The sequence below is a fragment of the Ambystoma mexicanum genome, chromosome 1q (assembly GCF_040938575.1).
Source record: "Ambystoma mexicanum isolate Mex_15411 chromosome 1q, UKY_AmexF1_1, whole genome shotgun sequence".
Lineage (NCBI taxonomy): Eukaryota > Metazoa > Chordata > Amphibia > Caudata > Ambystomatidae > Ambystoma > Ambystoma mexicanum.
Window position 1 is genome coordinate 1,216,704,130 of NC_090922.1, and position 25,982 is coordinate 1,216,730,111.

General features: G+C 44.1%; 1 protein-coding gene across 1 annotated transcript in view; it reads right to left on the bottom strand.

Annotated features, from left to right (window-relative positions):
- LEPR (leptin receptor) overlaps positions 1-23,926 on the bottom strand; it is a 1,083,230-nt gene extending 1,059,304 nt beyond the window's left edge. Inside the window, exon 1 of the mRNA XM_069641975.1 lies at positions 23,486-23,926. The gene's annotated coding sequence lies outside the window, so the exon portion shown is untranslated. The remainder of the gene's footprint in view (positions 1-23,485) is intronic.
- Positions 23,927-25,982: the final 2,056 nt, after the last annotated feature.

The following is a 25,982-nucleotide window of genomic DNA, read 5'->3' on the forward strand; positions in this document are numbered from 1 at the left end:
AGGGGAGAGGAAGAGAGAAAGAAGAGGAGAAAAGGAAGGTCTTGAGGAGATCCCGGGACTTAACGATATCCGGCTCAGACAGAGAGAGGCAGGGAGGCAATTCCATAAGGAGGCACCTGCAGAGGAGAGAGATCTACTTGGAGAAGCGCCTCACCCACAGAAAATTAGTAGACGAGTGGAGGGATCTAGTATGAAGGTACTTAGGCAGAGGGAATTGGAGATAGCAAGGACCCTCGCACCAGAAATCCTTGTGGACGATGCAGAGGGTCTTGAACTTGATCCTTGAAGCCAACGTGACCCAGCAGAGGGATTTCAGGGCCAGAGAAATACGGTCCCTGGGCTCGAGGTCAAGGTTTAGTCCTGTTCTGGATGAGTTGTAGAAGGCTAAGATTAGAGTTATGCAGATTGAGAAAGAGTCTGTTGCAGTAATCCAGCCTAGAGAGAACCAGGGCTCTGGAGACAGTGAGCTTCTGGGGGTAGGTGATAAAAGGAAGAATACCTCTAAGGAGGTGCATCTGGAAATGGATCTTTCTGGCAAGGTCTGTGATGTGTGGAGAGAAGGAGAGAGTGGAGTCGAAGATGACCCAATGGTTTTCTGCCTCACAAGAGGGTAAGGGCAGAGGGCCCATGGAGGCTGGCCAGAGTGAGGTGGGAAAAGCGGGAGCAGGGGTCCCAATGAGAAGGATCTCAGTCTTACTGGCCTTAAGGCAGGGATCATTAGAAGTGCACCATGCCTGAACAGCGGATAGACACTTAGAGATGAGTGAAGAGGAGGAGGAGGCCGAGGGCAGCCTGAAAGAGAGCTGCATGTCATCCGCATAAACAGTGTTCCAGATAGAATTTTGGAGTGAGAGTATTTTACTCCCTATTTTTAGAATTAGAAAGTAAATCCAATTTCAAGAGAGTAAACATGAGTTTCCTACTTCACAAGAGAGTAAAAAGTGTCTGGCAACTATCCGATTTGTGCATAAAATTAAAACGTTGCTAGAAAATAGTGACAAAACAGCTGTAATTCAAAGTGGTTCTAAATAAAGTATTGCAACTGTGGACAACATTTTCCCCACACAAGAACCTTGTTGATGCATACTCCCAGCTACATCTTCATGATACTTGGGCACAAACCCTGTTAAGAGCTACTACAGATGTCAGCTAGTTACATTAGGTGATTCATAAATCAAGTCCCTCACTCTACCAGCATCACTTCTCTGTCTCTTGGGCCTACTGTTTCTGCCTGACACTACCTGCTTGACAGCCACTCCATGATTTTGCTCCATCTCTCCTTCCCTTTGCTACTCTGTTTTCCCTGTCTCTCCCTTTCTGATGCTCTGCCTCTCACCCTTAAGTGTTGCGATATTACGTTTTGTGGTCTGTTTCTCTGCCACTCTGCATTCTATTGTTACTGTTTCTCTCCTATATCTCGCTGTATCAGTTGATGTAACTCATCTTCCTCTCTCATGTCATTACTCTGGCTATATCTATTTTTTTTTCATTTTCTCAGTTGTGGTTTCTACCCCTTTTTGGTTATCTTTCTTGCACTGTCTCGTGTGTTATTGGCATGCCCTTCTCTAGTCTTGCTTTTCTATTTCCATCTCTCCCCACCTGCTGTTGATCAGTGTTTTATTTTACTGCCTCGAAATGTCTCCTTTGCTCTACTTCTATCCCTCACTCCTTGTGTGTTTGTCCTATTATTCTATTATTAACTCTGTTTCCCATCTCACATTCTTTGTTGCCCTAACAAGTAGCTCATTGTTCTCTCTTCATGTTGGTCGTATTCTTATTTTGGATTGCCTAGTATGTTCTCTGTCCATTCGCTGCCCTCTGCCACACCTTGTTTCTCCTGTTTTGCTTAGGTTCATAGTTGCTCTTCCTCCCCTGTTTCTCTGTTTGTTTCTTAACATTACACCAACAAATATCAAAAAAGTTCGAAATGGCCTTTCTATTTAAAAATCAAGTGCATCTTTACAATTGGGTGCTCCTTTTTAGATGTGTGCAAACATTATTTTAGCCACTAGGCTGGGAATTATAGAGTTAGAGGTTTGTCTGACCAGATGTAGCACCTGCTTGAATGCAGATGCTTTACCACCACTGTATGCCATTACATGTATAAGAGCCCATATGCGCGGTGTGTTCTGAGCCATTGCCCAAATGAGATGTGTCTGTTCTGTTCTGAGATGTGCTCTGTCTACTTCTGATCCATAACAAGTAGCGCATTCCCTATGAAATGTATGTGTGTTCTGAATCACTGAACATTTAGTAGTCTTTTTGATAAGTGGAAAGTTAAGTCAACTCTGTTACAATTGAATGTTACCCGCATATTAACCGCATACATTTAATGCAGACTCGTTAACTGACCTATCAACAGGATTAGAACTAAGAGGTTACACAATAATCTCTGCAGCAGGGTTATTGACCAACTGAGCTGCCTTTCCCAACTGACTGTTGACACTGAAAGGCACACAGGGTTAGGGCACTAGCAGTTCCATGTGAGGCTTGGCTGACATAAATGGCTTGTCAAAAGCTCTAAGCATGTTTGGACTATCCTAGATGAGTCAGGAGATTCATTATGAGGCTATTAAATGTGCTAGATTTTAGGCAGTGGGACTCAGTAATTGGACATGGGAGAAGCAGAAGTTTTGAAAAGCTGAGTAGACGGGATTGAAGAATATGACAACAATGCCATCTTCTTACAATTTCCACCAGTGTGCATCACACCAGCTCAGGAGGCTGGTGGGAAGAGCTCAGACACTGTTCTTGCTCAGTAATTTAGCTTGCTGCAGAAAATGCCAAAATATGTTTGTGCTTTGTCATTAAAGCCACTCTGTTAAGAAATTGAGATACTGTCCCAAAACGTAGCAGTCCTGCTAAGAAATGTGGGCATGATGCAATCAGCCCTGCTGTGAATATTTGTCATTGTGCCATGACATGCATATAGCAGCTCTGCTGATAAATTAGGCTACTTTGCCTGAATATATAGCAGTCCTGTGGAGAGGTACCGGTACAATCTGTGCCACTGAAAATATATACAGCACCGCTTCTACCTGTATCCATTGTACCTGCTTGTGGTGGGTGGTCAAAAAGGGAGTTAAAGTTCAGACCACATGCCTAGCTCGTTGCTGCTCTCTAAGAAAACAAACTATGTATAGTGCCCTTTCATGCACGCGAACACATGCAATCTTAAGACTAAGAAAAACACATCTTCATAGAGAACACCCAAAAAAAATGTCCTTCTCACAAAGCCATGCGGGGAGGCTCTCTTCAAAAGATCAAGAACCCCAAGCCATTGAATGCAATTGGTGTGCTTCTGTGATGAAAAGAAAACCCAGTATGAAATGCCCATGCTGCTGCGACTGCACTGCCTCTATTAGAGCAGATTAAGAACGAGGAAAATGAAGCAGAAATGCAGTCCTTGTTTAAGACAATTTTCATTTTACACAATACTACCTGTGTCCTAAAGCTAAGTGAAAAGCATGTTCATGATTCAAGATGCTTTAATAACACTGTAACCTTCAAAATACAAGCAGTTGAACAAAGTGAACAAAACACAAATTCCCTTTTTAATTACTTAGAAAGTGTTATCATGATAGAATCATTAACAGAGGAGAGTGTTAAAAAAATAAACAGACCAGGACTCATCCCAGTTGCATCTTTCAAGCAACTGTCTGGATTGATTAAGTAAATAGTGGATTTGCAGGCTGCTGCTGGCCAGGTTGTCGCCAGTGAGCTCCATGATTTAAGGGGGTGCTGCAATAACTAGCCTGTGTAAGAGGTACCCAAGGAAGAATTAAAAGGGCTGTTCTGACAAGATTTCTGTGTGTAAAAAGGCCTTATCTGGAGGGCTGTGCATAACACTGAAAAGAAAAGGAAAAGGTAGAGATCAGAAGGGCCAAAGGGCCAGGTAGACATTGAAAAGCCCGGGGGAGAGGATAGAGCCCTGGGGAACACCACATGTGGAGAGTGAGTTGGTGGAGAGGAAGGGCCCTAGTTGAACCTGGGAAGGTAGGTCCAAGAGGACAGAGGACAGTGTCGCCAGAGCCTGACTCGTGATGCCCAGGGTATTGTGGAGATGAGTTGTCAGGATGTTGTGGTCCACAGTATCAAAAGCAGAGGATAGATCGAGGAGAATGAGGACAGAGGGAGCACTAGATTCAAGGTTAGAGAGCAGATCTTCACGGTTGTTCAGGAGAGCAGTTTCTGTGCCTCTGACTGCTCTGTAGCCAGACTGATGGTAATGGAGACAACCAACAGCTTTGGTGTGGAAGGTTAGCTCTGAGATAGCCAACCACTCCATGAGTGTGCCCAGGAAAAGAGTAATAGAGATCGGGCAAAGGTTTGCCGGAATGGAGGGGTGGGCAGAAGATTTTTCAGTAGGTGATGCACAAGGGAGTGCTTGAGAGGAGAGGGAAAAAACACCAGTGGTGAAATAGGGATTGCAGAGATCAGCCATGGCGGTAGCAAGGGAACCAATGTTGTGCTTAATGGTTCTGGAGGAGCAGGAGGTCACCTGAATGATTCCCTTATGATGAGCATAGCCTGCCAAACCTATGTAGTAGTCTGTGAAGACCCTATTGGGGAAAGTGGGGAATGTAATGACCACCGGTCCTCCATTTTGGATGATTTCCCTAAGGTAGCAGAAACCTTGGGAGGACATGCTGGAAAATCTTTACCGGGAAGTATTGGGGTCACTAAGACTCATACCAACATTTCTAAAGCCAACCAGGGAAGGTTATTTATAATAGGAATTTGAGCATGCCTGTGATTCAAGACTCTAACCAGAAAGGGTGTATTATGGACAGTAGAAATTGTATATTTCATGTTAACAGATCTGGACAATGGGAATCTACACACTCTCTAAGAAATAGTCTTCCACTGGCTGCAAACAAGAACGGGGTCTAGACCAGTGTTCGAAGTGTACGAAAAGAAGTAGTGGAACTATGTTCCCTGTTGCCCTGACCCCGCTCCCCATAAACTCCATCACCCCCCCCTTACGTGTGCAATCCAAACCCCCAAACAAACACACCTGCTGTTTAAGGGAACGTTCAGTCCAATACACTGAAGTGCAAGTTTCAGCTTCTTCCTACACTTTTATTTTAAAACTAAGCCAGTCCGGATGGTTTCTTTTTAAAATACAAGTATAGAACAGTAAAACTTAATTTAAAAAAGTAGAGGAGCACCACTCCCAACCGCTCCCGCCCACTTCAACCACTGGTCTGTATGTATTAGTATGCAGGACATTCGATTTTTGCGAAGAACACAATTTAAGGATAGGACTACAGACAATAATGTGGATTGTGTTATTGTAGGCTGTGGGAAGAGTCATCGCCCTGCATTTCTGGGCCGCTGTAAAACCTTTCAGAATTGTCCCCTTACCTCTACTGTCAGAATTATATTGGATGATACATGTGTTTAGTGGTAACTCAAAAGATTTGAACCCGACATTGTCTTTGTAAGGATTTATTTTCTTTTTTTTGATTGTATGTTGTTTAGCGCCTATATGTCAACTTGGCGTTATATAACAATTTTTTCTTTTAAATCAAGAAACCTTGTACTGCCCAAATCGCAGTACAATCAGGAAGCTTGCAAAAATAGGAGAGCGGGAGGACACTGGATAAAGCCACTGGCTTTGAGGACTGGGCTTAATGTTCGTCATTGAATTGACTAATGTTTGGTTAAAAAAAAGAAAATGTATTTCGGTCTCTTCATACTGAGGACAGAAGTAGAAAGGGAGATTTTTGGGGGGAATGGACCTAAATGGCCGGTGTTTGTGTTATCTGAAATGAGTCAGCCACTTCCACGCGGAATGCTCAGGTGCCCATGTCAAATATTCTACAATATATGCCTAAGGCTTTTCCCTTTTACCATTCCCTTAGGGCAGGGCTGTCTGTGGTGGACTGCACCTGTGCTTTTGGAGGAGCATGAGCGTGCTGGCAAGTATTCTCAAATTGTATTCGGAGTAGTGGAAGCCCCCCACCACCATCTATAGGTGATTCGATCTCTTCATGCACCTGGATTGTTGTTCATGTTTGATTGAAATGAAACACCAACTAGCGTTGTCTACTACCATCAACAGGGTTTATCGGCTCTTCTCCGAGCACTAAACCTCCATCATTTGTCTGTATATCTGGACAGACTTTTCATAGGAGCCCATCTTTTACTTTGTTTTACATTTAGAAAATTACTAAAAACAGAATCCACAGCAAGATGTTAACATTGTGAGGTGTCTCCAGTTCAAACAGGTAATTTCTATACCGACCAAATGGCCCTATTGGCACTCTCATACCTGGAAACGGTGCCTCCACCACACCCTGTCCTACTTCTCCATCCTATATCACTAAATGTTCCGGATATCGTAGAAAGATGGGATTAGTCTAAGTTTGTTAGGATTTATTGTTAGTTTGTGAATCCCTGATAAAACATCTTTAGAATCTATTTTAAGTTTATTATTGGATAAAAAATGTCTAGGTTATTCTGTAAACATATTTAAGTCAGTCTTAAAACTATATACCCAGGTTTGGGTGAAATCTCTCAAGTGCGATGTCAGTGGCCTAAGGCCATTAAATCTGAGAAGGCAATAGTAATACATTGACTATTTCATCAATTATAAATGTAATACGTTTGCAATAATAAAGGACAGCAGATCCCTGCGGTGTGAAGAATGACATATACAACACTTATGCAAGTTTGTAACATGCCATTCTTTTCAAGCATGGTGCCAAAATATTGAATTTTATTCTGCCAGTTATCTTTATGACACATTAGAGCCTGAATTCTCTTTAGGGCAAACATCTCTTCGAAATGTTGTTAATTACTGTGTAGAGAAAGTCATTTTTTTAGTTTCTCTGGCAAAATTAATCATAGCTAACCACAAATCTCTGATTGGAAAATGGAACAGAACATTTCAGCCAACATGAAGGTGACATTTCTATATGGTTGTCTACATTCTTGAGAGTGTTCTGTCTTGAATTGATGAAGCTATGCATAAATTAGCTTTACTCTATAAGACAAAGATCAAGCACACGGACCAACAATATATGCTTTCAGCTCATTTGCATACCCACAGTGCATTGCTCAGTGCTTCGGGAGTAGAAGTGAACTTTTTTGGGGTAGATAGTTGTTGGCATTTTGGCATTCGCACCTTGAAACACTTATGTATAGGCGCGTTATAAATGCCATATCATATCATATCATGTGTGCTTGTTGGCAGAAATGTCCTATTCATCTCTCATTTTTCATGTAAAGGGCTTTTTCATATATTGTTTAAACCCACCATAACATTGATGGTGTTTGGATAAAGGAAGGGAAGACTGTCGCCCAAACAAAAGTTATAATGACTGTCAGTCTCAGGTAGACTCAGTTAATTCTCGATTACGGATCCACATTTTAGAGCAAGGTTGACCAATTACAGGCTATGAGGGACGGAATCCTGACAGATTTTCAGGATACCCTGCATGAATAGTTATGAAATAAATGTACATTTTGTAGGAGGCGGCTGACGTGTGTGTAGGGGACTTCTGCTGGTGAGTGTGGCTTGACAACATGAGCGTGCGTTTCGGGCAAGGTTCTTTCCTCAAATCGTCGAATTGGGGAAACCTGGCACAGAGGACGAGAGGCTGCCGTAGTAGAAACGAAAACATGAAATCTGCTAAAGAGTGGGACCCATGGGATTGGTGTGGTGGAGGTCTGCAGCGGCAGTCCGCAGTGGCGGCGGTGGTGGCAGTGCTTCAGCTGACTGAATGCTGAATCAGAGCTGCCCGAAAACTGCATGAGGTAGTGTATGTGTAAGTCTGCTGTGGTCCCGGTTTCCTCCTTTGGACCTCTTGGCAGCTCCACCGTCCACACACTCACAGTGTTGCACTCCCTGCACTTCTTTCCTTTTTTATATATACATTATGCAATTTTCCCCTGTTCCATAAGTGCAATACTTCTGAAAGTTGGGAAGTTTGAAGTTTGAAGCTCTGGCAGTGTTCTTGAAGCAAATGTATTTATACTTTACGAGAAATCAGGTAATTCACTACCTACAGTGTCTTCAGTGCCTGGATTGTACGCGCTGCAGCACCTTTATACCCTAATAATAAAAAAGAAAATAACTGTCGGGGACCCTTTAAGTTGGACTTGCCCAGCAGTAATAGTGTTGGGCATAGACGTAACCTGAAGAGCACTTGCAGAGCACATTAAATTTGGGGGTCTCTGCGTGATTATAAAGCAGCTGGAAAGCAGCTGCAAAGTAATTGGGAAAAGTAATTGAGAAAAACTCAACCACTGCGAAGTGAGGACTGTTGGAGCTCCCTTTGACTCCTTTGACTCAATTTCTCATGTTACAGCCACCAACTAGAGTGTATTGTCATCACTTATTTTCCTAAATAGAGAATTGTCATCACTTATTTTCCTAAATAGAGAAAGAACATCCTTTCTGATAAAGAAAACATGTCTGTTACTCTACAGCCCTATACGGCACTTACAGCTGTGATGGTGGACAGCTTGGCATTATCGCCTGTACAATTGTTGGCACAACCATTTGCCTTACCGGAATCCTGTCTGGAAAGTGGTCCAGTAATCCGGGAAGACAAGTCAATAGCAGAAACCTCGACATATTCATGGGCGGCAGAGCCGTGTACTCCGCGCCTAATGTTAGAGGGTCAAAGCAGTACGGAATACACAAACGCCTATCCATTCAACATCAATGTGAACATAGGAGTTAGTACTACCTCCTACACCAATATCATGGAACCAAAAACGGATGTAAATTCCCGGATGCAGGCTCAAGACCAAGCTCCTAAGGCCAAGGAACAGCGAGCCCCTACAATTGCAAGGGAGAATTCAATGTAAGAGGGTGCAACGGAACATGAACATGAACCTGAACAACACAAAAAGGATGTGGGATCAGATGGGACACTGAAAAGAAAAAGTGACTGGGCAAGCATTAGCTTCAACAAAGAGGGCCCAGCTGATACTGGGAAAAGAGACGCTGGGGATCAAGAAATCTCAACACGAAGGATATGTTTGACATAAGGACAAGCCCTACAAGTTCACACCTGTCTAAAACAAAAAAAAAGATCTACAGTGTTACTGGACAGAGTGTAGTAACTCAAGATCCAAGAATGTGGCTACTTAATAAAAAAAATGCAAATACCTCAAAACTATTTCCCAAAGGGCACTATAGGGATGTCTACGAGAGAATGAAATATCTGGAAACCACCAAACTTGTCGCACTCTATGAGTTTTTCCCGATTTACCTTCAATGGGGCTCGATTAGCAGAAGATCATGAGCAATCAAAATCAAGGTATCAGCAAGTAGTTCAAAATAAACAGGCTGCCTTTAGTTGGAAATCTCAGACGAGATGCTCTTGGAAACGTCCAGAACAAATTACTTTGGAAAGAATTGGTAAGGAAAGAGTATTAAACCAAAACAAAAAAGGCGATTTGATGAAGATCACAAAAGAGAAGGGAACCCAGACTGATAAAAAAAAAAAAGAAGGAAAACAGGACATACAGAAAAACCTGGAATCACAAACTATTAACCTAACAAAGAAAACAACATTAAGTGACCTGAACAAAGGAGAAGTTAGGGAAGGACCAAACTTACATGGATACCCAGAAGAAAAATACTTGTTGGTATCTACAATGATGACAATTTTAGCGCTGTTCATGAACCTTTATGAGGATATAGCAAGTACTTTACAAGACCACACAACCCTGCTCGCGATGGTCCATTCCAAAATGATCTTTGTGGAAGGATTATTTCTTCAGTACAGAATAATCTGGATAACAGCAACGCAAAGGTCGCTCAACTCCTGCACAATATTTTGGAGCCAATATTAAAGGAAAGACAAGAAAGAAAAAAGACAGCCAGGAGGGAATCCTTGGGGATTTTACCCAAGGATAATTAAAATAGCCTTCCTACAACGGAGCCAAAAGGGGTGAAAGAACTAGGAAATCAAGCTACGCCCCTATTAGCTGATAAAGCCATAGGCTTAGAGAAAGACCAAATGCAGACAAGACCTGCTGCGTTAGAAGAGCAGGCAACCAAAAACCGAAAAGCCAAGGAGCAGGACTTGCATGGGAACTTGTTACTACAAGCGAAGAGGCAAAATCAATTACAAGAGTACAAAGAATACATAGCTGAAAAGGCAGAAAACAAAAAAAAACAAGATGAAGAAATTGAAGGCTGTCACACTGCAGAGGTAGTAGAGGAAGATACGATTACTCTACAGAATGACAAATCTGTAAAGAAGACAAAAAAACAGAATGGTTTAAGCAATCAAAAAATGCTATCACAAAGACTCTTGACCCCAGGGATGACAGGTTCGGACATCCCTAAGGAGGCCAAGGAAACCCTTGAAGGCAGTAGAAAGAAATCTGTGAAATTTATAGAAAGAACAGGACCAAGGACGTCTTAAAAGAGACTACGTTTACGAAGAGCAGTAACAATTCGGGACAAAACGAACAAAGGAACAAAATCATCAAGGAAAAACAACTTGAAACGAACAAAACAAAAAAGCAACTAAAACTTTATAAACAAAACTCTAACAGAAGTTGAGCCTTTTATAAAAATTGAACCCTCCCAAAAGATCAAAATAAAACCAAAAGTGGTGTGAGGGTGACAAAGCTATATGAGAACAAAGGGACAGCAGAAAAGACATCAATAGACATACTGGTGTCATCTGATGAGAAAGGGCCAGACCAAGCCTTACTAGACCTATCAACCTATTCCATCTCAGATGTCGACGAAGGTAAGGGAGCTGAGGATCAAACCGAATATGAGATAGACTCTGAGCAAGAGAACGATCAAAACCGTAAAGGGAGTGACACAAGTAACTTGGACAAAGAGGAAAACGAGGACGAACAGGAAATAAACAAACTAGCTATAAAACAAAGGGATCAAAACATTGAGCACAGAAAAACCCTCAACCCAACAAGAGGGACGGCAACTGAATACAAGGACATCAATAGACAACCTACTGGGCCAAGAAGGACCACCAAAAGACAAAATGTAGATATCCAATTGAGACAGATTCGACACGCTGATGACCAGCGATTAGAGACTTATATAACATTGCAACTGAGAATCAGAACACAGCATGGCCTGTCGACCATGTCAAAGAGGTTGACAGAAAAACACCACTCACCCCATCATGACCAGAACAACAGAGGGTTAGATGAGGACAAAGACAAAAACCTTAATCACCCAGAGGGCTTGCTCTTAGAAAGAATGCTATACTATAACAATGGTTTGATCCTTAATAGATTGATTGTGGTAAGGCTACTACACCACATCCTGGCATTGAGATGAATAACTTCCAAAGACATTGCTATAGTGGAATTCATTGAAGAGGAGCGAACTGATAAAGTGATATTACACACAGCCTGTCAAGGAGTTCCCCCTTCTCACCTGAGTCCAATCTTTGCTGGATTTCTTGGTTGATGCCTTCTTGCGGACGGATCGGGTCTTGAATAAGACTGCACAAGTCTCTTCCGACTCCAGTGTGCGTTCAAAGTTCCGGGATGCAATGATCCAGGAATCTGGGAAATTAAGAAAGTGCACTACTCCGCACACAAGTCCAGGAAGTGAGAAAGAAAGGAGAGCGAATAGGAATGGAGTTAGTAGGGACAGAATCAGGGAAGCAATACCGCGAGCTACGGAGCACACGTCTGGTCGCTACTTCGCAATAGCATTGAGACGCGTGGAGCCGTGGGGGGCGTGGTCTATTAATAGAACACGCTATGTCCAACGTGTAGAGCGAGGAAGGTTTTTCACGCTGGACAGCCATGTTGGGAGTACCAGGGAGTGCAAGCCCTGTTGAGACAAGGACCAGGAAGTCCAAAAGGGGCGCGTTCTGTAGGTCATGACAGCATGCCTCCCTCCGAAGACCCGTTCCTCCAGGTTTGCCCGGGTGTATGAGGTGAAATTTTCTGAGCAGTCGAGGGGCCTTGAGATTGGAAAGTGGTTCCCAGGTTCTTTCACTAGGAGGATATCCCTTCCATTCAACCAGGTATTGAAGCTGACCCCGTTTATACATGGAGTCACATATTCGGGCACTTCATATTCCAGTTGGTTGTCGACCAGCAGAGGAGGGGGTCTGCAGGATTTCCGGGAGGATTGGATGTAGGGTTTTAATAAGGATCTGTGAAAAACTGGGTTAATTTTCTTCCAGGATTCTGGTAGTTTGATCCGGTATGAGATTGGATTTATAATTTCCTTGATGGGAAATGGACCATAGTACCGAGGGGCCAATTTGTTTGGCCGTAGATGTTGAGGTAGTAATTTTGAGGACAACAAGACTTGATCACCAATTGCATAAGAAGGCCCTGGTCTTCTTTTGGAATTTGCATACCTCTTAGTCTGTGTTCTGGCCTTCTCTAAGTTTTCTTTGGCCTCCTGGTGTACGTTGATGAGGGTTTCGATCCAGGAGTCGACAGTAGGTACCGGTGTGGGATGAGGGAGAACAGAGGGTAGAACTGATGGATGGAAACCTTGGCTACAATAAAAGGGACTGGTCTAAAGTGCTGAATGATCAGAATTGTTGTAGGCGAATTCAGCCACGGGTATCAGGAGCGACCAGTCATCCTGAACCTTTGTGGCGAAACATCGAAGATACTGTTCCAGGGTCTGATTAGCACGTTCTGTGGCCCCGTTGGTTTAGGGATGATAAACTGAAGAGAGGGTGCGTTGGTTTCCCAAATTGTGACAGAGATGTTTCCAGAATTGTGAGACGTATTGAGGTCCTCGATCAGATATGATCTTGGAAGGAAGTCGATGCAGACGGAATATGTGTTCCAGAAATATTCCAGCAAGTTCGGATGAGGATGGTAGCTTACACAGTAGTGTAAAATGAGCCATATGAGTGAAAAGTCAATGGTAACCATGATGGTTGTGTATCCTCTGGAAGGTGGCAATTCCACGATGAAGTCTGTAGCAATGAATTCCCATGGCCTTGTTGGCAGTGTAGGTTGCAGTAGAAGACCCGCCGGTCTCTTGTTATTATGTTTATTTTGACTACAGATAGCACAAGCTTGGATGTACTGCTGTACATCGGTCTTCATTCCAGGCCACTAAAACTGTCTTTGTATGAGGCAGAGGGTTTTGGTTATGCCACGATGTCCGGAGTGAAAGGTATCATGACAGAGGTTTATTATTCTTTGTTGTAGTTTCTGTGTGGGAATGACCAGTGCATTGTCCTTGAATAAATATCCTTCCTTGACTCTTAGATTCCATTGATTCTTCCTTGAAATATCTTTCCACAGATCAGAGGATTGGGTTTGCACTCAAATTTCTTCCAGGAGATTGACTGCTTGAGGAGCTACAAAAATCGTGTGGGGAAACATCTTAGGATAGGCCCTATCTTCAGTAGTTACATAGTCAGGATGTCGAGATAAGGCGTCAGCAATCAGGTTTTGTGATCCGGGAACATGAGTGATGTGGAACTGGTACTGGGCAAAGAAGTAGGCCCAATGCGCCTGACGACTGTTCCTACACTACAATGACTGTAGAATTTGAAGATTCTGATGGTCCGTGCGGACATGAACTGGATGTCTAGCACCCAGAAGTAGATGTCGCCATACAGTGAAGGCTTGGCGGATGGCTACCAGTTCCTTTTCCAGGACAGAGTAGTGTGTCTCACTGGGAGTCAGGGTTCGTGAAAGGTAAGCAATGGGGTGTTCCAGTTTATCCTCAAATTCCTGCTTCAACAATGCTCCTATGGCGTAGTTAGAGGCATCCGTTTCCACTAGGAATGGTTGATTTATGTCAGGTTGGGCTAACATAGGGGCTTGAGTGAACTCTGCCTTTAAACGTTGGAATGCCTTATCTTGCGGTATAGACCAGATAAAGGGGGTGTCTTTCTTCAAGAGAGCAGAGCAACGATCGGCTGAACGATCTCGGAAAAGGTGGATATGAACTTCCGGTAGAAGTTGGCAAGCCCCAGGAAGGATTGAACTTGTTTCACGGACGTGGGAGCGGGCCATGCCAGTATGGCCTTTACCTTTGAAGGGTCCATACCAATTCCTTCTGGGCTAAGGATGAATCCTAGGTAGTGAACAGAAGTAACGTGAAACAAGCATTTTCCGGGTTCACGGAGTCGTTGTAATACTGCCTTTACATGTTCTTCATCCTTTAGAAGGTCCTTGGAAAAGATCAATATGTTGTCCAGATAGACAATGACGAAGAGGAATAACATGTCGGAGAACACCCTATCCATGAAATGTTGAAAAACTGCAGGGGCATTAGTTAGTCCAAAGGGCATGACTAGATATTCATAGTGACCAAAGGGTGTTCTAAAGGCTGTTTTCCATTCGTCTCCTTCCCGGACACGGATCAAATGGTAGGCACCCCGGGGATCCAACTTCGTGAATATTACGGTGCCTCTCACAGCTTCCAGGATATCCGAGATCAAGGGCAATGGGTACCGGTCTTTGAGGGTGCATTGATTTAAGCCACGATAGTCGAGGCAAGGTCTGAGTTCCTTGGTGTCCTTCTTGGAACAAAGAACAAAGAAGCACCTGCTGGAGATTTTGAAGTTCTTATGGTGCCATTTTCAAGGTTGGTATCCAGGTATTCTCGGATGGCCTTGTTCTCAGGTTCGGAAAGGATGGACATTCTGCCGAAGGGAATCACTGCTGAGGGATCTGTATCTATGGCGCAGTCTTCAAGTCTGTGAGGGGGTAAGGCCTGGACTATGGCAGTTGAAAATACATCAGCATATCCCTGATAGGCCTCAGGGACTTGTATGATATTGGAAACCATGAATGGTGTTTGCTGGTCTCTTGGTGGTTCTTTAGGGGGTGTCAAGGAGGGATCCAGAAATAGACAGTGAGACATACAAAATTCTGAGCCTAGGTATAGTGATCCTGCTGTCCAATTGATATACAGATTGTGCTTCTGTAACCAGGGCATACCCAATACCATGGGGTAATGAGCGGACTTAATGATGTTGAATCTAATCCGCTCTTGGTGATGGTTTATAGAAAGCTGGATCTCTTTACTCTGCAGGCTTATGGGCCCTGAAGTGAGGGGTCTTCCGTCGATTGCTTCCACCGGCTGCATAGTGCTTCGTGTCTCGTATGGAATGTGATGACTAACAACCCAGTCTTGATCAATGAATATTTCCATAGCTCCGCAGTCTAGCAAGGCCAAAATGGAATAGGTCTTATTCTTGGAGGGCGATAGGAAGGCGTGCAGTATCACCAAATCGTTTTGTCCAGGAGAGTTCAAGGATGGAATTGATGTGGAGCAAACATCTCTCTCCCGAAGCTCTGCTCCATCTAGGATTGGGAGCTGGCGTTTCCCGAACGCCGAGCAGGGGCTAGAGGACATTCCCTAACCAAGTGTTTATCTGAGGCACAGTACATGCATAACCCCGTATGAATCCTTCTCGTCCTTTCTTGAGGGGATATAGGTCCACAGAAGGCTCCTATCTGCATGGGTTCTGGTTCAGTGACTGAGCCTGGGTTTGTGTCCGTCTTGGTGGTGCTCTCAAAGGACACTTTCGGAGGATTTCCTCTGGATTTCTTCTCCTCTGCCTTCCTTTCCTGGATACGAAAGTCTATTTGCATGGCAAGTTCCATTAGTGCCTGGAATGAGTTTGGCCGAGCCACTCTGGCCAACTCATCCTTAATCTCCTCATTCAGTCCTATCCTGAAAAGGGTAAAACTCGCTTCAGGAGACCAATCAGCTTCCTTGGCTAATTGCTTGAATCGGGTTAAAAAGGTGAGCATATCCTGGGATCCCTGCTGAAAGTCTAACAGGCGTTCCTGGGCACTATAGACCTGCTCTGGGCGGTCAAACATGGTTTTAAGGGCCTGTATGAAGCCAACATAGTCATCTAGGAGAGCATCGCTGGAATTAACGAGGGGCGTAGCCCAGGTTAAGGCATTTCCTGAAAGGTGAGAAATTATGAAACCCATCTTAGCCCTGGGAGTCGAAAAGTAGTAGGGCTTAAAAGTAAAGTGGACCAAACATGAATGCAGGAATCCACTAAGGGTTTTTGCCGACCCATCGTATTTGTCAACTATGCCACCCAGCAACACACTTTCTTTTGTGGCAGAATCACGGGATAGAACTAATTGTTTGAGAGCAGCGTTTTCCATCTTTAGATTCTGTACCTCTGTTGTTAGTTCTTGCATACCATGCATCAGGTCCTGAACGGCCGCTTCCACGTCGATATCGAGTTCGGTTGGGTGGCGTCTCAAACTGTCAAGGAGTTTCCCCCTTCTCACCTGAGTCCGATATTTGCTGGATTTCTTGGTCAATGCCTTCTTGCGGATGGATCGGGTCTTGAATAAGGCTGCACGAGTCTCTTCCGACTCCAGCGTGCGTTCAAAGTTCCAGAATGCAATGATCCAGGAATCTGGGAAATTAAGAAAGTGCACTACTCAGCACACGAGTCCAGGAAGTAAGAAAGAAAGGAGAGGGACTAGGAATGGAGTTAGTAGGGACAGAATCAGGGAATCAATACCGCGAGCTACGGAGCACACGTCTGGTCGCTACTTCGCAATAGCATTGAGACGTGCAGAGCCGCGGGGGGGCGTGGTCTATTAATAGAACACGCTACGTCCAACGTGTAGAGCGAGGAAGGTGTTTCACACTGGACGGCCATGTTGGGAGTACCAGGGAGTGCAAGCTCCATTGAGACAAGGACCAGGAAGTCCAAAAGGGGCGCGTTCTGTAGGTCATGACACAGCCTCAAGGTTGCTAAAGCAGCTACTCTTGGACGAATCCTATCATCTACGCCCGATGGGCTTTGACCTATGTGAGATCAAGCAAGTGATCACCAAAAAACAAGACAGATGGAGTGGAAACGAAAAATCGAAGTGTAATAGGAAGGAAACAACCAACAATAAGAGCAACTCACAGATGGGTAGAAAAAAAACAGAGAACTTCAGTCCACATACGCAATAGCAGAAATACAAACAAACAAAGAGCTCGAAGGTGAGGGGAAAAATGGAAGTGGCTAGACAACCTTGTAGCAGAAAAAACGCGAAACCTATAACGTTTAAATGACACTGCAGGGCGATCATGGACGCTAGTTAGTTGGAATACAAGAGGGTTTGGTCATTTGTTTAGAAAAAGTGACCTGGAAAAAATGAAGGTAAACATACTGTGTCTGCAGGTAACATGGCTCTCAGAGGGCCCGATCCTGGAAGGATACGATGTTTTTTTTTTTAATCCAGAAAAAAAAGGCCTAAAGGGAAGACCTAAATCAGGCCTTTTGGTGGCGATCAAGAACAATCTAAAATGGGTCATGTCCATACTCAAAATCCAACTCCATATATTCAGTTGCTGACAATAAAACTGGATCAAACACCAGACAATAGCCAATGAGTATTGATAATAGTGAACGTCTACAGGAATCCAGTAATATCTTTAAATGCCACGATACCAGAAGACCTAGTAACTCTGATTGACACTCAGAGGGAAAAATGGCATGATCCACTATTCATAATTGTAGGTGACCTAAACTGCTGCTGTTTTAACTCTATAAATCAGCAAGTAGAACAAGACATGGTGGAAACAACGACCAAGTTAAAATGGGGTGTTCATTACAGGAACGCAATCCAATCAAGATATTGTGTAATCCTAAATGGAATTACAGAAGGGGATACCCCCGCCAGAGCAACCTGGAAAGGGCCATACACAACAGACATCTGGGATTATGTATGCATTTCATGGAACATGTCACAAATAATCAAAACCTTACAAGTGATTGACACAACATCTAGTGACCATAATATTTTGAAAATCACATGCAAATGCATTAGAAACAACAAACGATTCATTCACTGGAACTCGCTTGCAGTATCAGTTAACTCGGGTGGAACTAAACTAAGAATAAAACTAGAGAGACTTCCCGCGTTGAATGTACATTTAAAAAACTTGATTACACAGATGCATATGGAAGAGGACCTAACACTATTAATTATCTCCCTCTATTGAAAGAGTTTAAAACTGTTAAAATAAAGGTGACAACAAACCAACAACCTCGAGACACGAGTATGATGAAACGATAATAAAAAAATCCTCAAAAAAAGTATCAAGAGGTTAAGTAAGAACGCAAACTCAGATACGATGGTTGAAATCCACAAACAGAAACTAAAATATCATAACTGGCTTCAGTGTCATAAAAAACAATGTTAAATAAAGATTCAAGGCATATATTGGAAAAGATCAAAAATAGGAAAACATCAGGAATTTGGTTAGCCGCTGATGAAAGCAAACACGTGGTGCAAATTTTACACACAACTACAATGAAAAATTCGACCAAGAAAAGCAGTAATGGTACACACCATCGCTGATGTAGAACTACATATAGACATCTCCACTATCGAAGAGCTAATTAAGAAACTTAAAAACTCTCGAGCGCCAGGACCTGATGGTTTGACAAATACCAGACTGAAGGAGAACCCACTGGCCTGGGCAACATTTTTATATCATCTGATTAAATATATAACAGCTATAGCTAAAGTGCCAACTTCTTGGAGAGACATGATTATTGTCCCAATTTTCAAGAAAGGGTTTAGGACGGATCCTAACAACTACCGTCCTATAGCCCTTCTTGAAACGTTGGGTAAGATATACGCGGTAATACTACTGAAAGCCTTGACTACATGGAGCATTTCGGCAGGGAGAAGAGACCCTTGGCAGTCGGGTTTTGTGAGGAGGAGAGGGACTTCGTTTAACATCTTCTAGATTAACTTAATTAAGGCAAGAATTGGGAGAACCAAAGACAAGAAACTATTTGTCGCATTTGTCGACCTATCAAAGGCATGCGACAGTTAGCTGAGAAAAGCTATGGGGCAAGTTATCAAAATGCCGCTGCCCATGGACAGTCCTGGAAAACATCAAAGATGTGTACACCAACACAACCCTTCGAGTAAGACTGGACAAAACAGGTTTAACATCTAACCAGATACGAACTAGCATGCGGCTGAAACAAGGATGCCCCCTAGTGCCAGAATTGTACAACCTTTACGTATCGGACATCGACGAAGCATTTGAACAAAAACAAGCATTCCCCCCCGAAACTGGCCGGAATACCAATCGGGACGCTCCTGTACGCAGACGATATAGTCCTAATGGACCAGACGCCAATAGGACTGCAGTGTCAGTTAGAAGCATTACAGGTGTACATCGATGCAAACGATTTATGGACAAATCACGCATACTCAGCCTGTCAGCATCTAGTAACAAGAAGAAAAATTTTGACTGGGTTTTAAAAGGAAGGAAAATTCTGGAGGTAAACTCTATCATGTATTTAAGAGTATGTGTTACCAACAGTAAATGTGAGGCACCAAGAGGCACCTTACTGAAAAAGAAAGCAAAAAACCTGGCCGCCCAAGGGAAGATACTGCTACAGAGATATTGTACATTTAGTTTAGTTTATACCCTGCGCCGAACCCTGAGGTAACTGGGCACCAGAGACTTTAGACAAGAACAGCAGGTTACAAGTAGTTACATATTATACAGGCAAAGGAAAACCTACATTGATAAGTGCAGTTGACCGGGTTACAAAGGTGGTCATAGAATTGGTACAGGGACATGCAGGTGAGATCCAGAACAAGTCCGGCAAAGATGATCAGACATGTGCGCATTTCTTGCTGGCAAGCCAGGCCTTTGTTTTAGCTTTGAAGGTCCAGAATGATGGTTCCATTTACCCTAATTCCACTGATAGAGTTCTTTCGAATGAAAGTAATCCCAATACTAGTTTATGGAGTAGAAACATATTTTAGTTTGTCATATCAAAACTGGCCCATTCTAGAGGGAATATTCTGGCGGACAGTTTTACAACTGCCAACATCACTACCAATTCAAGCGATAAGAAGAGAGCTTACTCTGACGTCACTAAAAGTGGTAGTGGACTGGAAGATCATCTCATTCTACCGGAAATGCCATAAACAACCACTGTCCGGTGGTTTTAAGGTCATCAACAAGGCCATGAGTGACATCCGAGATTATCCACTCCAAAAATGCCGAAATAAGTGTGAAGCAATCTTGGATTATCTAAACGAGACAAAAGTTGATCTTTTAACTAATCCATCCAAACAAAATCAAAAACTGTACGAAAAAGATTGGACCCAGACTCAAGAAGAAATGTGGAAATACAAAAGTTACGATTCATTTTGGGTGGTACCAAGAAAACTAAACAAGATACCAGGTTATTTAAAACTATTTCCAATCTGGTACTGGAGATCGCAACTGATGCAGTTTTGTTTGAACATACTGCCTTCAAGAGAAGTTTGCCATAGAAGACTGAAGACAGGTGGTACTAACAGATGTAGAGTATGTTTAGCCCTAAATTCGGTAGAAACCTTGATACATCTGACACTGGAATGTAGGGGTTTAACTGATGAGTGAAAGTCTTGTTTGGGTGAGATCGCGATAAAGTACTGTTAACCGAGAAATTGCAGTATGCTGGCATGTTTTCACAGAGGGACAAAAAATATCCATCAACTTGGCCCTGGTCAGACTGTTAATAATGATCTTTAAGAAAATCAAAGAACTGTCAGACGAGACGAGCCCAGAAGAGAAAGGAAACGAGTACATATGGAACCAAATCTTCAGAAGGGGCGGAAAAAAACTGTTTTAGAAACATATAAGGAAAACAGTGAACTGTATTTCTCTCTTTAGATTTTGAATTTTAACTATATGAACGTTATTTTGTAATGGCTTAAGGTTTTCAATTGTAATACCATATGATGCCAATTAAAAAATGTAAAAAAAATAAAAATGTACATACAATGATTTTAAAGGTATGCAATTTATTTTCCTTATGAATATTTATGAGGGGCATCCTGAAAATCCATCTGGACTCTGGCCCTCGAGACCTGGAGTTGGACAACCCTGTTTTAGAGCTTATAACTGGAACATATGGTACTTGAGATCTTGATTAACTATTGGGAGATGTGGGTTTTGTGTATTAATCATGGGAGATCCTTATGGAAATTGGTCTTAGTATCCACATTTCAAAATGATATTGTGACTAACCTGTTGCATAATTTATGTAGCGTACCTCTTAATTACTCCTTTACAATTGCTCAAGCCCTGATTGAGCCACACCCTCAGGTGGGCATGCAGACCCCACGTGCTGTTTTCATAGTTAATGTCTAGCTCAATTCACTGATACATTGATCTAGCTTCGGGATGCTCCCGGAGGCGACACAGTGTCTGATTGGCGTGCGTCCATTGCCCCAGCGATTCGAGGATGCCAGTTAAAAGAGTTGCACCCGCAGAATGGCAGCTGCCCCCTCAAAATGAAGCATCTGTATGCAGACCACAAACAATTATTATATGGAACAGGTGACAAAGAGTTTAAACTAGAGAGAGGTGATAGGGTGCATGGTGGGGTAAAGAGATAGGGGTAGGGTTGAGTAGAGAAAGGGGTTGGGTGAGTAGGTGGGTGTAGAGAGGGTAAAGGTAGGGTGGGTTAGTGAAGGGGAAGGGTGCATGGTGGGAATAAAGAGATGGGGTAGGGTTGAGTAAAGAAAGAGTGGGTAGGCTGGGTGGTGGTAGAGTTCAAGGGATGGCTGGGGATAGCGATGGGTAGGGTGGGTGGATGGGGTAGAGGGGCAGGGTGGGGTCGGTAGGGGTAGTAAGAGGGGTTAAGGTGAGTTTTTGTTTGTTTGTTTCTTCATGTTTCAGACTTTTGCCAAACTGCGGAGATCCCTTCCTTCACAACGCTTCACGATATCAAAGAAGCAGGCTATTTTCAGGTTTCTATAAAGAATTTACAAGCTTCTCTTATTTTGGTGTTGTTTTTGTTCTTTTTTAACCATCCTTTCCCTGTAAGGGTGCTCCCTACCACTAAGACCTCTTTTACCATTACCCGCAACACCCATGTGTCTTTTGGGGGCATAATTCCCATTACAATTCTATTTTAATCATAAGTCACGAGGGGGTTTTTGCTCTTATTCGCAAATGGAAATCAATGAATATTTGCTGTTGCTGCACTTTCATTATGAAAAGCAGCAGCATAGACTGCTTGGCCGCCCAATGACAGCAATGTCTTTTTTCTGACTGGAAATCATACTTTCTGACTGGAAATCATATGTGTTTCCTTTTAGTGTGCAGCAGATGTAGTGATAACATCACATTAGCTTGTTTACAGGTCATCCATTTTTCCTGCATTTCAGTCAAGGGGCACTTGCAGGGATTAAAAGTGAAAGAAAAACAGCAATGTTCTTGTTGTTCAAAGTTGGTCTTAAATCACTGGGGAGGAGAATAATCCCTCGGACCCTGTCACCTGCAGAAAAGACTTACAAAGGCCTGCCCACGGATGCCGAGAACCCGTTCTCCCTTCTCCACACTCAACTTGTATTCACGGTATGCATGACCATTCATAAACTACGCTGCACTGATGTCATAGGAAGACGTGTGCGAGTCTGAAGGGCGATTCCCTTACTGCTTCTATGTCTGCCGGCGTGCCTGGACTGAGAAGTGCCCCACAAGCCATGTTTGTCAGCACCGCTTGTACCACTTATTGTACAGGGGTGGTCGCGTCCAGCACGTGGCAGGCCACCGTCCTCCTGGACTCCCGAGTCTATGGAGAGTGCATCTGGTCTGTGTAGAAGGGTGTAGCAGCGTCACTTGAAGGTTGCCACTTCTACCACCTGCAGGACAACGCTGACATACACCCGCATGCAAGAACCCATGGCTTGCATGCACGCCTTGCTATGTAACCATGTTTCTAACTGTACACAGGATGTGTCTGTCTGTGCGGTGAAGAATGCCCTTGACTCTATACAGAAGGTGTCCAGCTGTGCCACCTGCACGATGCATGGGTCGGAGCTCACGGTAACTACACCCAGTCCCCCCACCCCGCGCCCCCGAACGTGTGTCTGCCGATCAATTTCACTCTAAGCATCGCCCCGAAATGCCCTGACAATGCTGCATTTGGCCGAGTAAAGAATGCATCCGCCTGCAGCATGACAGTCACTAAAATGCACACTTGGCAGCTAAGTGTGGGTTGGCTGTCCCTTCACTGCCAACAATGCCCTCTGCTCTTTTTGATCTGGAGCCCTAGCTGCACAAACATTGATCTAGCTTAATATTTATACAATGGTTACTGGCTATTGGCACAGTTAACCAGTCCAGCCTGGGTTATGGGCCCCTTGCCCACCCTATTGTGTTTCGTTGTCCATATGACCCACTTATCCTACTTCAGCACCACGCCTTCCTGCCAATTCATCCTGGCATCAGCCAGCATGGCAGTTTATGAACAGGCTGGTGCGGGTTTCATGGACATCCAGGATATTCCCCAGCACTGTTTCTTACCTAGGCGTTAGTTCCCTTTAACTTCAATCCTTACTTTGCATCGTCTGCCCCGGACACAAGCTGATTTCTTTCTGTATATGCAGCCTGGCTAATGTCAATGATGAATATGTCCAATACACCGGTAACCCGCTAAAGCTGCAAGATACTCCGTGAACATCTAATTAGAATCTCAAGAGAGGGAGCTACTAAACAGGTTAAACGAGAAATATATGTTATTGTGCTCACCCTCTCGGAAGAATCGCCTTGACCATGTCCAAATCGCCGGCCGCCTGCCACTGCCGCCTGTCACTTCACAGTTCGCAGTCCGCGTTCACTTTCGCATCGCTTTACTCGGCTTTGCTCTGCCTCTCTCGGAGAGTCACGCGTTTCACTGGAATTCGCCTTCAACTTGTGCTTACAAGCGTTTACAGGTGCCGGCGGGTGAGTGGGTGAGTGGGCGAATTACGAGAAGGGCACCCTCTGTGTGCAGGTGGAAGGAGGAAAGAGCCGTTTTGCAGGTAAAGAAAAAAGTACAGCCATCACAATCCGTTGGTTCTGAAGGAGAGCCGCATGAGAGCTCAGCACGCGCGGATCTCAAGTCTCGGGAGCTCCTCTGCCACTGCAGCAGCCGCTTGCATGTGTGATGCTAGGGCCCCGCCAGGAGCACTTCGCTCTCTCCCGCAAACTGCCGACAACCGTCAGCTACGCTTGATGCTTCGGCAGGCGGTCCTTTTATGCGCTCTGCCCCCCCACCTCCCAGCACAATGGCTCAATGCGAGCAAAGAGCACGCCTTCCACTCACCACGATATTACCGACAACTGCCAGCTACGTAGATCTGGTTGCTATATTAACCATAGTACCGCACATTCTTACTATCATTTCACAAGAGGACATTTTAATGTTCTAGTGTACTGATTCCTATATTCACTGTTTTGTTATCATATTGACTTTAATAAAACAAAACTGATGATCATTGTAGAAAGGGGATATTCACCGTGCAACGTAAATGCGATTTTCTAGAAAACCAGCAGTTTTCAGCCTTTTGTAAGAAACGTAAATATTTGCGTTCGAGTTAGTGAGGTACCTAAATCATGTGTAACACGCATTGGCAATGTCATTTTGGCGTTTACTGTTGTTCTTTGCATTTTGCATTTCTAGGTACCAGGGTACAAGGAGGAGAGTGCAAAGTTTCAAAGGAGGCAGTGTAAGTGGTGCAGGTGTGCAACACAATGAGACAGGGAATAGAGCAAGGGAGGAAGCCATTGGTAGAGGGTCCCATTGATGATGAGAAATGGGATATATGAGCGAGAAAGGGGGGAGAGTGAGAGGGTAAGAAATAATGTGAGTGTGAGAGAAAGGATGAGAGTGGATACTGAGAGGGGGTATGGTGGGTGGGAAATAACGAGGGTGGGGTAGGGTTGGGTGGGTAGGTAAAAAAGGGTGTAGGGTGCATGGTGGATTAACGAGATAGGCAGTAGGGTTGAGTAGATAGAGGATATGGTGATTAAGTGGGGGTAGAGAGGTTGAGTGAAGGTTGGGTGGGGGAATACAGGGTGTGTGTTGGGTGGGGCTAGAGAGAGATGATAGGGTGCATGGTGGGTTAATGAGATAGGGGTAGGGTTGAGTAGAGAAAGGGGATCGGGTGAGTAGGTGGGTGTAGAGAGGGTAAAGGTAGGGTGGGTTAGTGAAGGGGAAGGGTGCATGGTGGGAGTAAAGAGATGGGGTAGGGTTGAGTAAAGAAAGAGTGGGTAGGCTCGGTGGTGGTAGAGTTCAAGGGATGGCTGGGGATAGCGATGGGTAGGATGGGTGGATGGGGTAGAAGGGCAGGGTGGGGTCGGTAGGGGTAGTAAGAGGGGTTAAGGTGAGTTAGTAGGGGGAGGAGAGGATCTGGGGTAGAGAGAGTTTGTAGGGTGGGTTGGGGCAGAGAGAGTTGGAAGGATGGTTGGTGGGAGTAGAGATAGTTAATAGGTTGGGTGGGTGGGGGTAAAGAGAGTCGGGGGTGCGGGCAGAGGGAGTGGGGATAGGGTGGGTGGCGGTATAGGACGTGAGCGTTAGGTTGGGGAGAGGGAGTGAGGGAAGGGTGGGGGTAGAGGGGGTGAAGGTAGGGTGGTTAGAGGTAGAGTGAGTGAGGGTAGAGGCAGTGAGGGTAGGGGTAGACGGAGTGAGGGTGGGTGGGGTTAGAGAGAGTGAGGTAATGTGGGTGGGGGTAGGGTGGAGGCTGATACGAGTGAAGGTAAGGTGGGTGGGGTAGAGAAGTGGGGGTAGAGAAGTGGGAATAGGGTGGGTGGGGAAAGACAGAATGAGGGTAGGGTGGGGTAGAGATGATGGGGGGAGTGTGTTAGGGAGAATTCTCCAGAATGGGTAATTTCCCTTACCTTTTGAGTCCCTCAGCAGCTTTGCTGGATTTCTAGGATTTATATTTATCACCTGGTAAGAGTGTAAGCCTTTTTTCCCACTCTTACATGTCTTTTTGGCTATGTGTTGTACACTTTTGTGTTCATAGGCTGTGGAGTCTCACCTACTCAATAGGAATCATCTTTTTACTGTGTGTCACACAGCACCTTTAGTGCAGTGACACAGGGTTGTCTTTGAGACTTCCCACTTTAAACTCCATTTTCTGGGACTGACTACTGTCTCCCAGAACATGTAAAGTTGCCATTGACTTTATTAGTCTTTTTAAATTTACACACCCAGTACAAACTATCTTCCATAGTACTGGAAGGGTTAATAATTATCCCTTTT